We start from the raw sequence: 15,089 nt of genomic DNA, 5'->3' as shown, positions 1-15,089 counted from the left end.
TTATCAGTGGGAGTGGTAAGCACTAGGTAGCCTGTCTACCACAAGAGGTGTGGTTCTTGGCCCAGAAATTGTAGTTTATTGACCATTTGGACAGTTTGTCTATCTCTTTCAACTTTCTGGTTTAAAAGACCACATCTGTATTTGTTTCCCATCTCTCCTGTAACTAACCTACTGGAAAGCACTAGAAAGCCTTAAACTGATACAAGCGTTCTAGCTTAGAAGAGAGACTTTGGAGTGATTAAGTATCAGTTTTCTGTACTTTCTTGCTGTACTTAACTGTTTTCCATGTAAACACCGATTTTCCAGCATTTATTGTGATTCAAAAGCTTGTTTTTTTCACATAATTGTACTTATTTGACTGCCTGCACTTTTAAAAAGTCGTTTTTTGTTTAAATAATTTGTTTAACTGCTGTAGGCTACACACTAAAGTGTGGTAGCCTTTTCTGGTCGTTTGTAGTCGTTTATAGCTGTTTTAAGTGTATATTTTGCTGTTTTTGCCTTATCTTTAAAAAAAAATTTTTCTTGTTTCCCGCCTTTATAAGCTAGTATAGTCCAGTTTTCAGGCTAGTGCTTAATTCAGGGCTGTGTTACAAGTTTCTAAGTCGCCCATACATTACTTGGATATAAGGAAGTTTCTCTGTTCACCTGTGAGAGAGGGGAGCTTTGAGCAGCCTATCTGTCCCTGGAGAAGTGGTTCCAGCCCAGAAGTTAGTAGTTTATTGGCCATTTTGGGCTAATTTCTATCTCTTTCATTTTCCCTGCTATAAAAACTGCGTTTGCAAGGTTTTGTGCACCAGACAGTGCCAGTTAGCTAGGGTTAAATTATTCCCAGCTCCACTAAGTCTCCTCTTCAGTTTTTCCCTTGAAACTAGTCTAACTCTCAACCTAACCACTCAAAAAGCATCCTACAGCCCAGCACTTGCTCAGACCTAATAGCAAGCACTAATATACCCTGACACTTGATTGCCCAGCAGGGCAAGGCTCTTTATTTACCCCTCATCAGCCAAGTGACTAAACAGCTCACCCTACTATTCAGGCATGACCAAAGGTCAATTTCAGGTGTACTCTCCAGTCCAGTTGGTGAATCTGGGTATCCTGAGGCAATATTCCAGTAATGGGATCCAGTATTTGTCTGCCTGGGATGACATGATTGATAGACCACTATGCTTTGCCAGAGATGGCCTGCACCTGTCAACCTTGGGATTCTGGATACTGGCTAAGGCTCTTGCCACCCCTATAGTGCCTTTTTCAGGCAAGGTTCAAATGACAAATTCACCACCGTAACAGGTACAGGCAAGCAAAATCTGAGGGCAATGCTACTCAATGCTAGAAGTCTAAACCTCAAAATGCACTCACCCGAGGCATTCCTTAAAATGGAGAACATCGACATCTGTGCAGTGACAGAGACCTGGTTCAAAGCTCCAGAGAGCTCCCCTGCATTACCAGGCTATAATTTATACCACAACTTTCGGCCACTTAACCCGGAACGAAGCACTAAAGGTGGAAGCATGTCCATATTCATTAAGGATATCCACACCTCCAGGTTAGTTGCACAGCATAATGCATCCGAGATTATCCAAGTGCAACTAACTCTGGGCAAAACCGCAATCCAAATTGTAGCTTGCTACAGACCCCCCACCATGCCCCAGGATTCCCACTCCTTATTTCTTGATACACTGTAAAGTATTAGGGTACAACCCAACACCCTAATAATGGGCAATTTCAACTACCCCACCATTAACTGGGAAAACTAGTCATGTAACAACTCTTTTGCTCAACGTTTTCCGGAATTCATAAATTCCAATGCCTTTGATCAACTTATTCACACCCCCACCAGGGGCAGCAATATCCTAGACCTGGTCATTACCAACATGGGCAACTGGTGTTCCACACCAGAGGTCAATTCCTCGTTGGTCAGATCCAACCACAAGCTAATCACCCTAGATATCCACATCCCGTCCCCACCCCCAATTAGGGAAACCACCGTAAAAAACTGCTCCAAAGCCAACGTCACACTTCTTAAGACAGAAGTGGCAAACTTCATGACACTCATGCAGATGGACAATAGAGGTATGATTGTTGAATCCCACACAAATACACTTTATAAGCACTTACATGAGTGCATGGATCATGCTATCCCTAATAGAACCAAGATGCTATCCTCCAAAAAAAGGAAGCCAATCTGGTGGTCTTCTGCCATAAACAAACTCTACAACAGAAGAAAGAAACTGTTGCAAAAAAAGAGTAAAATCCCATGACTGGGGGAACTCCCTGGTAAACCTCAGTAAGAAGCTGAGATCCCTCATAAAATCCTCCAAAGCTAGTTACAAAAACAAAATTGCCACTGACTCTAAAGACAACCACAAAGCATTTGACAGCTATGTCAAGAATCTCAATGGCAACACTCAGATCTGCTCTGAGTTACAGCACAATGGCACTAAGTATACAGAACCAACTGATATTGCCAACATCCTGGCAGATAGGTTCAGTGCTAACTTTACCCCCCTCTCACCCCCTAGAGGGCCCATTTCTGTACCAGAAGAATGCAAAGTTCCTGTAATCACGGCTGCACAGGTAAAAAACACACTCTCCAAAGCCATGAACACAGCATCCATGGGACCTTACAATATCCCTGGCTGCATTCTACATGAACTACAGAATGAACTGGCACCCTACCTAAGTACCATGTTCAATCATAGCCTCACCTCAGGCTTTGTGCCCACTGAATGGCACACCGCGACGGTTATCCCACTCCACAAAGGGGGAGCCACAACAGATGCCGGGAGCTACTGCCCCATTAGTTAGATGAGCCTGGTCTACAAGGCCATGGAACATATCATCATGGAACTGATAAAAAAAGACATTGCTAATCTCCAAACTCTGGACCCTACCCAGTTCGGGTTTGTAAAAGGCAGATCATGTCTCCTAAACCTGATTGAATTCTTTGAAGCAGTCACCAAAGCCATAGATGAGGGTAAGGTGGTTCACACAGCTTATCTAGATCTCGCCAAGGCTTTTGACACCATCCCCCACTCTGCAATTATAGATAAGCTCACTAAACTAGGTATAAATCCCTATGTCACAAGATGGGTTGCCAACTGGCTCATGGACAGAACCCACACTGTGAAAGAAGCAGACTCCAAATCCGACTTCAGACCAGTGACAAGTGGAATACCACAGGCTTCAGTCCTGGGTCCTCTCCTGTTTGGTATCTACTTCTCTGAAGTACAGGCTAACACAGAAGGTCTTTGGCTAACAAAGGTTGCAGATAACTGCAAACTAGGAGCCATAATCAAAACTCCTAACGATGTGGACATACTACAAATGGGCCTCACTGAGACAGATGCCTGGTGTCAAAGCCATGGCCTGAAGCTCAATGCCAAAAAGTGTATTGTCATCCCCTTTGGTAAAAACTCTGTACCAATGAACTACCACATAAGTGGCAGTCTATTTAATGCCAAAAGTGTGATAAGAGACCTTGGGACACAGGGGGACAGTAGTATCTCCTTTGATAATCACATTGCCACAGTGGTCAGGAAATCCTTCTACGTGGCTCACCTCATCACAAAAGGTTTCTCATCCAGAAAAAAAGAGGTCATTGTTCCCCTCTACTCATCACTCATTAGACCCATTATAGAGTACAACGCCCCTATTGGTATATACCTCACAAGACATCTACAACAACTGGAAAGGCCACAGAAATACCTCACAAAGAGGATTACTGGCCTCAAACTGATGCCCTACGCAGACCGTCTCAAAAAACTCCATCACATATCACCTACTCAAAGGCGATCTCTGCCTAACATACAAAGTTATGTCAAACCCAGAGCTGTTGGACATGCTCTACTTAAAGAAATCCCAATCCCTCCAAGCTACACGCTCTAGGGACCTAAACCTTGTCACCACAATAAAAAGAACATCCTGGAGGGATAGATTCCTGTCCCAGAGACTTCCCATACTCTGGAACAGACTACTTATATATGTCAAACAGAGCTCCTCATTAGCACTCTTCAAGAAAAATCTTGATGATTGGATGGGAAATAGGAAATTCACCCCATGGATCACTTCTGTGGCTCTGCTTGACAGGGGCACAGGAAAATAATTTTCTTGGGTGGTGAAAGCCAGGGTACCTTTTTGGCTAGGCTTATATAGGCCCTAGGGCTAATAGCCTAATACCTACCTATGAACCTATGAACCTATGTTACAACTACCTCATGTACACAGACAACCCTCTCCTCCTACCACAAAACACTAACATATGTGAGAGATGCAATTATACAGTCAAAGTGGAGGCTAAGCTGTCTCCACCCAAGACTGGAGCAGACAGTCAAGAGGAGCAGGTTAACACTTGCACCACACCTCCAGCCACACATAGACCTACTAAACCATCACTGGCAAAAAATGCACATAAATACACAAAATCATACTCGGAGGCTCTAAATAAAAACCTGCAAAAGCATCAGTGACCTCCAAAGCAGACACCCAAACAACCTGCACCTCCCGTCACAAACCAGACAACACATAAAACACAAAATCAGTGTGCCGCACAATCACAGCCGTTAAGGCAAAATAACATACCTAACACACTAGTAATAGGTGATTCTATAGTCAGGCACACTGACGTCCCACTCACTAGGCTGGACAAGCAGAAGGTTACTGTTAGCTGCCTGTCGGGAGCCAGAATCCGCCACATTACACAAGCACTCAGATCACTCCAGAACAAGTACAAATATGACTCTGCCATTGGTCATGCTGGTGTGAATGACCTGAGACGTACCTCCCTGGACCACATGAAAAGAGACATGGAAGAGCTCTCTGATCATGTAGCCCAGGCTGCTATGACCCTGAGTAGCATCCTGCCCTCACCAAGAATGATACCTCAGTATAAAGAAAAAAATTATCAATTTCAACAATTGACTAAGCTTCTGGTGTCATTCAAAGGGGATCCAGTGTCTGGATGGCATGCTCAACAAGCCACATTGCTTCACAAGAGACGGCTTGTACCTGTCACCCCTAGGCTTTCGAATACTGGCCAAGGCTCTTGCTGCCCCCATAGTGCGTTTTTTAGGCAAGGCTCAAAAGTCAAACCCACCTCCATAAACAGCACAATTAACAAAAAACTGAGGGTTATGCTACTCATTGCCAAGAGTTTAAATCTCAAAATGCACACGCTTGAAGCACTCTTCAGGATGGAGAACATTGACATCTGTGCAGTAACTGAAACCTGGTTCAAGGCTCCAGAGAGCACCCCAGCACTACCGGGCTACAACTCGTACCACACGTTTTGGCCACAGAACACAGACTGAAACACAAAAGGAGGGGGTGTATCCATATTCATCAAGGATACCTACACCTTCAGGTTAGTGGCACAGCATGATACCTCTGAGATCATCCATGTGCAACTAACATTGGGCAAATCTGCAATGCAGATTGTGGCCTGCTACAGATCACCCTCCATCACCCAGGACCACCACTCCACCTTTCTGGAGACACTAGAAAACATGAAGGTCCTACCGAACACCCTGATAGTGGGCGATTTCAATTACCCTACCATTAACTGGGAAAACTACTCAAGTACAAACTCCCAGGCCCAGCGCTTCCTGGAATTCATCAACTCAAATGCCCTGGATCAGCTGGTAAACTCCCCTACCAGAGGAGAAAACATGTTGGACCTGGTCATCACAAACATGGGTGACAGGTGTTCCACACTGGAGGTCAACCCGTCACTGGTTAGATCAGACCAATAACTAATCACTCTGGATGTCCACACCCCACCACCACCCCTAAGGAAACCACAGTAAAAAACTTTTCTAAAGCAAACTTCACCTTACTTAAGACAGAGGCGGTATGTTTCACAGGCCCCATGCTACAGGATAACACTGCCCAAGATGCAGAAACCTTTACAAATGCACTCTATGAGCACCTACAAGGATGCATGGATCGTGCCATCCCTAGCAAAACCAAGACTCACTCCTCTAAGAGAAGGAAACCAGTATGGTGGACCCCTGCCGTAAACAGGCTATACAATAGAAGGAGAAAATTATTTCAGAAAAAAAGCAAATCCCAGGAAGGAAAGACATCCCTGATCAGTATCAGTAAGAAACTAAGGTCACTCATAAAATCATGCAAGGGTAACTTCGAAAGAAAAATAGTCAAGGATTCAAAAGATAACCAGAAAGCCTTCTTTAGCTATGTTAAGAATGTAAGTGGCAACTCGCAGATATGCACTGAATTAGTGCAAAATAGCACAAAATATACTGAACCTACTATTGCCAACATCCTGGCAGATAGATTCCATGCAAACTTCACCCCCCCTCTCACCCTCAAAAGGGCCCACAACAATACCAGAAAAGTGTAGTGTCCCGGAAATCAGAGACGCACAGGTGAAAATAGCCCTTTCAAAAGCTAAAAACACAGCGTCAATGGGGCCAGATGGTGTCCCAGGCTGTGACTTGTACAAACTACAGAATGAGCTGACCCCCCCACCTAAACACACTGTTCAACCTCAGCCTCTCTACAGGCTATGTGCCCATAGAATGGTGCACAGAAATGGTTATTACTCTCCACAAAGGAGGGGTCACAACTGACCCTGGTAACTATCGCCCCATAAGCCTGACTATCCTGATCTGCAAGGCTATGGAGTGCATCATTATGGAACTCATTAACAAAGACATTGGGAACCTCCAAAAACTTCACCAGACCCAGTTCGGCTTTGTTAAGGGCAGATCATGCTTACTAAACCTGGTTGACTTCTTCGAGACAGTCACTAAGGCCATAGATGAGGGAAAAGTTGTTCACACAGCCTACCTTGACCTCGCCAAGGCTTTCGACACCATTCCCCACTCATGTATTACAGACAAATCACCAGCCTGAACATAAACCCCTATGTCACAAGATGGGTTACCAACTGGCGTACAGACAGAACTCACACGGTAAGAATAGTGGGCTCCAGGTCCAACTCTAAACCAGTCACAAGTGGTGTCCTGCAAGGCTCGGTCCTGGGACCCCTACTGTTTGGCATATACTTCTCAGAAGTACAGGCAAACACAGGAGGACTATGGCTAAATAAGTTCACCGATGACTGCAAACTGGGAGCCATAATTGACTCTCTGGCTGACACGGACATTCTCCAAAAGGGCCTTACTGAGACGGACACCTGGTGTCAAAGTCATGGCCTCAAGCTAAATGCCAAAAAATGCATAGTCATCCCATTTGGGAAAAACAAAACACCCATGGATTACCACATAGGTGGCAACCCCCTTAATACAGAAGAGGTAATAAGAGATCTGGGGACCCAGGTAGATAGTAAGCTCTCCTTTGACAATCATATTGCCAAAGTAGTTAGGAAATCCTTCTATGTGGCCCATCTAATTACTAAAGGGTTCGCCTCTAGAAATAAAGATGTTACAGTGCCCCTCTACTCGTTACTCATCAGACCCATCATAGAGTACAATGCCCCATTTGGGATGTACCTCACAAGACACTTTCAACAGCTGGAGAGACCACAAAAGTACCTTACCAAGAGGATTACTGGCCTCAAACATATGTCCTATGCAGCCCAACTAAAAAAACTCTGGCTGTACTCAGTGGCATATCGCTTACTCATAGATGATCTCTGCCAGACTTACAGAGCAATGTCCTACTCAGAATTGATGGACATGCTCCACCTAAAGAAATCTAAGTCACTGCGAGCCATGCACTCTAGTGAGCTAAACCTCACCACAACAATAAATAGAACATGCTGGAGGGATAGATTCCTGTCACAGAGACTCCCCATGCTTTGGAACAAAATTCCAAACTACATTAGGCAGAGCCCCTCACTAACACTCTTCAAGAGAAACCTTGATGAGTGGATGGGTAACAGAAAATACACCCCTGGGATCACTTCATTGGCTCTGCTTGACAGAGGATCAGTTAATTAATCAATGAGGTGGCGAAAGCCGACATACTCTGGCTAGGCTTATAAATGCCCTCGGGCAGATAGCTTAGTACCTACCTATGAACCTATGAACTTATTAACCTAAGTATCAATTCCTCTAATAACTGAATCTCCAATTACAAGAATACCTTTGCTGACCATCTCTGAAGAATCTTCAGCTTCCAATACAGTCATTTCTGCTCTATCAATTGTTATGAAGGATAGATCTTCATCACTATTAGTCTTGTTAATTCCACTGTTTTCATTACATATTAAATTCTCATCCACAGCTTGAGCCATGTAGTCAACATCTGTCTTTCTCTACTTTTTTCTTACAGTAATGTTCTTCAATCCTTCCGTGTTCAGTTTTGATTTCTTCCTTTTCACCTGCCCCTTGCCTCTTTTTTCTACCTTTTCCATTGGAAAGATGATGCCTTTTTCTGTAGACTGAGGGTTTTCTGATAGACAAATATCTTCATTCCTTGTAACCAGTGTGTTACATAACAAAGCAGAATCCTTTTTACTAGGTATTCTTTCCTTTACAGTCATTAGTCAGTTTCTTTTTCTCCCTTGTTATTTGTTGAGAACTTCTTCCTTTCTTTCTTTTTTGTTTCCTTCTAAACAAACTGGATCCTCAGATTGCTGAGTACTTGCATCCACAATTCCAGAGTTCTCAGGGGCCTCATCATCTTTCATAGGAGTTGAACGTTCTTTGCAGAAAATAGTGCTTCATTTCCTAAATCTGTTCTGTTTGTTCTCTGCCTAACATTATTTAGTTCATCAGTCCAGTCATTAATATATGATACAACAGTTCTCCAAGCCATGCCAATTGCACATGTGCAATCATCACAATTAAGTCGAGATTTGCTTCTAACAATGGTAAGCAAAAATAAGCAAATCATCCAACTTTTGACATGAGGAACAAAGATCACCAGTGTTAGCAGCTGTTACCTTTAAATATGCATAGCATTAATTACACTGTACAAGATACTTGTGCATTAGCAAATCATTAATTGCATACTCATTTAAGGAATCCATATTCAGCTTTAATTTAATAAAATATTGCACAGGAAAACTTACACAAAGTCAGTAGCAAAGAATTCAAAGGAACTTAAATCAATTTCTATGACAAAAATTATAGCAGCAATATCCAACTAAATAATAAAATGCAATAAAGTTGTTCTGACCATACAAGTTCTACCAGCCAGACAGAAGTTGTAATTTCTTTACATTGCACGCGAAGGAGTTGCTTCACATCCATAAGTTGTGGGATAGATTTGTGTGAAGAAATCAAAAGGGCAGCACACAGTGATGTCTACGAAAAGCTCAAAATTTAATGTAACATGTTAAATTAGGCAAAAATGTTATATTAAATTTTGAGCTTTTCATAGACATCATTCTGTGCTGGCCTTTTGATTTCTTCATTGAACTGTTCCTTTTTGGGGCCATGCACTTGACGTACTTGCAAGGGCTTGTTTTGTTTGTCTGGGATAGATTTATGTCCCAAAGACACCCCCACCTGTGGAATAGACTCCCTCTCCATGTCAAGCAGAGTACCTCTCTAGCCCTCTTTAAGAGGAACCTGGACAGCTGGATGGGAAACAGAAAATACACCTCTGGGATCCCACTTGTATCCCTGCTGGGCAGGGGAAACTGGTGCTGACTTTGTGAGAACATGGGCAAAATTCTTGGCTAGGCTTATAAGGGCCTCTGGGCCAATAGCCTAATATCACCCTATGTCTTTGGAATGAGGAGGAAACCGGAGCACCCTGAGGAAACCCACACAAATGCATGGAGGACATGCAACCTGTACACAGAAGGCACCCCAGCCAAGAATTGAACCAGAAAGCCTCTTGCTGTGAGGCAACAATGCTAACTACTGCACCACCTAGTCCCTGCTACCATATTACAAACAATGCAGTAGGGTGAATTTTCCCATTATTCTGGACAATTTTCACCTATTTAATATAAATAACACACTAGATCTCCCCTAAAAATTAGCCAAGCCATGCCTACTGGTACTAACCTGGTCACCAAAAGTAAATAAATAAATAATGCAAAATACTTTAATCACTTCTTCATAATCAGATTATGCCAGCCTCCAGTGAGACATTTAATGCACTGAAACTGGTGTTTTATCTATTACAGACCTGTGCTTTGAATCCAGACTTTCATTTTCTGCAGGCCTAAACATAGGGATTAATATTACGGTGCTGTCAGTCATAAATCAAAAACACTATCTGCTTGTTGCACACGTGCACAAACAGGCAGACACACAATCACACATATACAGACACTTGAGTGTGCACATGTACATGCACACACATACACACTGGTAAGCATACATTTTGCTGTGCTGTCAGTCATTAATCTGAAACATTATTCTACTAGTCACATATGCACAAGGACACACAGGCACATTTACATGTACATGGACACATGAGCACACACATGCAGGCTCATATAGACATACATACATGCTCACACATGCGCACATGTGTAGATCCACACATAGATCCACACATGTATACACACACGCAAGTATACACACACACACACACACACACACACACACACACACACACACACACACACACACACACACACACACAAACACACAGTGCAGTGTCTGGTCCACTCTAACATCACAGAAGTGGAAGCTGTCCCTCTCTACAGTATTCACATTTCACACTTATAATATCTTTATTAACCCCAGTGTAAACTGAAGTTTAGTGCTGTATGTGGAGTGTTGAATCAGATAATTAATAATATGAAAACAATTAAAAATTTGCCCTAGGGTCTTCTCCAGAAAATTACTGACACCTCAATTAATAGTTTCAAATGCACTGTTTTTGTGTAAAAAAATAAAGAAAATGCTCCATGTTTATTGTATTGGTCTTCTGCTACTGTCAAAACCAAGACAGCAAATGTATAAAAATGTTGGTACCTCTTCAATCACAAGCCAGCATATAAATAAAAAAGCTTTTTATTGTTAGCACTTTCATAGGGATCCGTGTCCCAACTTCATCAGACCGGTCTTTGGCTTAATCTTGCAGCACAGTGCTGGAGCACAGATATGAAATGCATATATTCAGTTGCAAAAAAAGTGACATTGTCTATTTCCATGCATCCCTTACTGGACTAATAAAATGTGTTACTATTTGCCACTATTCTTTTTTCCTCTAATAGTAGTGAGACATATCTGCAAGCTATCAATGATCTTTTTTAGCTCACCTTTCCTCAAAAATTAAACACTGAAAATGATGAGCAAAAAAAACTAAAAATACATAGGAAAATATTTTTTGCATGGGGAAAAGCCCACCACACCTCCTGAAATTATATATACCACCTCCATGGTTGCACCACAGTGAAGAAAAGTGTGGGGAATGAAAAACACACCACTGGCTTGTACAATACTATACATTGAGAACACCACTGGCTTGTACAATACTATACATTGAGCACACCACTGGCTTGTACAATACTATACATTGAGCACACCACTGGCTTGTACAATACTATACATTGAGCACACCACTGGCTTGTACAATACTATACACTGAGCACACCACTGGCTTGTACAATACTATACACTGAGCACACCACTGGCTTGTACAATACTATACACTGAGCACACCACTGGCTTGTACAATACTATACACTGAGCACACCACTGGCTTGTACAATACTATACACTGAGCACACCACTGGCTTGTACAATACTATACACTGAGCACACCACTGGCTTGTACAATACTATACACTGAGCACACCACTGGCTTGTACAATACTATACACTGAGCACACCACTGGCTTGTACAATACTATACACTGAGCACACCACTGGCTTGTACAATACTATACACTGAGCACACCACTGGCTTGTACAATACTATACACTGAGCACACCACTGGCTTGTACAATACTATACAATGAGCACACCACTGGCTTGTACAATACTATACACTGAGCACACCACTGGCTTGTACAATACTATACACTGAGCACACCACTGGTTTGTACAATACTATACATTGTGCACACCACTGGCTTGTACAATACTATACATTGAGCACACCACTGGCTTGTACAATACTATACACTGAGCACACCACTGGCTTGTACAATACTATACATTAAGCACACCACTGGCTTGTACAATACTATACACTGAGCACACCACTGGCTTGTACAATACTATACACTGAGCACACCACTGGCTTGTACAATACTATACATTGAGCACACCACTGGCTTGTACAATACTATACACTGAGCACACCACTGGCTTGTACAATACTATACACTGAGCACACCACTGGCTTGTACAATACTATACACTGAGCACACCACTGGCTTGTTCAATACTATACACTGAGCACACCACTGGCTTGTACAATACTATACACTGAGCACACCACTGGCTTGTACAATACTATACATTGAGCACACCACTGACTTGTACAATACTATACATTGAGCACACCACTGGCTTGTACAATACTATACACTGAGCACACCACTGGCTTGTACAATACTATACATTGAGCACACCACTGGCTTGTACAATACTATACATTGAGCACACCACTGGCTTGTACAATACTATACACTGAGCACACCACTGGCTTGTACAATACTACACATTAAGCACACCACTGGCTTGTACAATATTATACATTGAGCACACCACTGGCATGTACAATACTATACACTGATCACACCACTGGCTTGTACAATACTATACACTGAGCACACCACTGGCTTGTACAATACTATACATTGAGCACACCACTGGCTTGTACAATACTATACATTGAGCACACCACTGGCTTGTACAATACTATACACTAAGCACACCACTGGCTTGTACAATATTATACATTGAGCACACCACCGGCTTGTACAATACTATACACTAAGCACACCACTGGCTTGTACAATACTATACATTGAGCACACCACTGGCTTGTACAATACTATACATTGTAGTGAAACTCACTGCAGCATTAGATTCTAACACGTAAACTGCTCGACCAACAGTGCAATGATCATCTTTAACTATGTCTGCCAGGCAGTTCCCCTTCCTTTTTTAAAGGTGGCTGCTGACTTGGGCTTCCTCTTCCCCCGCCTTAACTGGTGATTCAATTAGCTGGATCATTGAGGCTGAGAGACAGACAGTGGAGAAGACCATAGCATCACAATGCTGCCTTCATGGGACAGAAGCAGAGTGGGCTATTGCAAGGGTAAGCACTACCATCCATGTTGTGCTGTAGTGTGTCATCTCATGGAGTTGCGCAGGACATGTACATTGAAGAAGCATGCCTTTCCCATTAGTGAAACATTCCTCATTTACCCTGCTCCACTACTGTAACTGTTTTTTGTAGCCAAGGATGGGCCTTTTTCTCCATATTATATGAGTAAACCAGAGGATGTTTCCACACTGCATCCTGTGGGATTTGAAAACGGGCATATCACTTGTTAACCCCTACCACACACCATCATGTTCCAGCACCTAAGCCACTAACTGAGTCCTGTTTATCAGGGGCACAGCTGGGACTTCACCCCTCTGTGTGGCACAGACAAAATTATCTATTTGATATTAAAGGAAATTTATGCAGCCATGAGGTCATATGTTATCACTGTGGAACACTGAGATGGCAGAATATATGAATCTCATTATTATTATTATTATTATTATTATTATTAATAGCAATAATACATTTTGAAAATAATTCTGCAGATATAAAATGAAAATGCAAGCTTTACTTTATTTTAAACAAAAGCAGTTGTGAAGCCTGGCACTACCATCCGCCATGTCAGAGACTGGGTTTGAGAATGAATGAATGCAGTGCACTCATTAGTGGGTTATGGGAGAGGAGCTTTAATCCACAGAGGTTGCTCTTTCTCTGAGACCATGGTTTTGTTTCCTTTTCTAAACTGCTACCTGCTACAAGTCAGTAAAGTGGAATGTTCATATGTCAGAAAATCTCCCTTTAACCCTGAATACTGGTATGTCATTGAGTGCAGAATCAAGGAAGCATTATTATCTCATTATGTACTGCTGTATTATGAAAACTGGGGGGAGGGGCAACGCAATTGCAAAACAGAAATCAGAGACATGAAGTTTCCAGTCACTGTGCAGTTTTTAGCCAAAAAGTATTCAAGGTTTCATATGTAAACCTACTCCTAATATGTCATTCTTTTGCCAGTTTGTCCAAGAGAAAATCCTTAGGGAAACTTTAACAGTTAGTGAGAGTAACTTGAGTAGAGAAAGGCAAAAGTTACAGGTTCCAGCAAGCATCAGGTTCAAGCATGTCTTAATCAAAATTTACAGATAAACTCACAAGTGATATTTTTCATCTCATGACTTCTTTTACAAGCTGATTTTAACATACTCCTAACAAGAACAAAATATAGGTATAAATCAGTGCATACATACCTCATGTAGCTAACATTCCATACGTTCAGAAACATTCAGTGACCAGTTATATTTTCCAGCTTAACCACAGACTACTGAAAATTCAGGTAGCGATGAGGCAATTGCAGAAAAACATCTCTTCGCTTATACGACTATACATCATGAAATGTCAGTGATCTAAATGCTGAAATCCACGACTAAAGCTTTTTCTTCCCTTTTTTTTTTCCATAACTTCCTCGTTCCTGGTTAATCTTTTACCTGTCAAGCAGGCTGAACAAAATACAGCAGCTGATATTAAAGAGGCACAATCACCTTTTCTCCTTATGAATAAGTTTTAAAAAAGCTTTAATAGAAATGTTTCTGCTCGTGAGTGGTTATTTTACTTTTTACAGACATGCTAATGGCAAAGAAATTTAAATAACAACTTTATTTTATTTGATGGTACATGTAACCAGTGCATCTGTAAGAGCTCTATAAAACCATGACTATTTTTCTTGCTTGCATTACAGTAGAACTGTCACATAGAGTTTAGAAACTTGATGGAATATTTTTGATAGAATAGTATGGCTCTTCATGTCTCCCGTACCTCTCAACCTCTTAGTGCAAGAAATCTGGACAAAACCTGACATAACGGGGGCAAAGGCCCAAAAACAGGGACACATTTTAAATATTACTCATAAACTTAGAAAGTTGTTAGAATAAAATGTTTTGTTACCTTGAATTTTCCAAAGGATATGAAGTCTAAACTT

At 41.9% G+C, this 15,089-nt stretch overlaps 1 protein-coding gene across 2 annotated transcripts in view; it reads right to left on the bottom strand.

Annotated features, from left to right (window-relative positions):
• Positions 1-14,546, bottom strand: part of LOC122807739 (phosphatidylinositol 4,5-bisphosphate 3-kinase catalytic subunit gamma isoform-like) — a 782,658-nt gene extending 768,112 nt beyond the window's left edge. For both annotated transcript variants that reach the window (XM_044078723.1, XM_044078724.1), the window contains exon 1: positions 14,362-14,546. The gene's annotated coding sequence lies outside the window, so the exon portion shown is untranslated. The remainder of the gene's footprint in view (positions 1-14,361) is intronic.
• Positions 14,547-15,089: the final 543 nt, after the last annotated feature.

The sequence above is a fragment of the Protopterus annectens genome, chromosome 7.part1 (assembly GCF_019279795.1).
Source record: "Protopterus annectens isolate FY-2018-M chromosome 7.part1, PAN1.0, whole genome shotgun sequence".
Taxonomy (NCBI): Eukaryota; Metazoa; Chordata; order Ceratodontiformes; family Protopteridae; genus Protopterus; species Protopterus annectens.
This window is presented reverse-complemented; position numbering and strand designations above follow the sequence as displayed.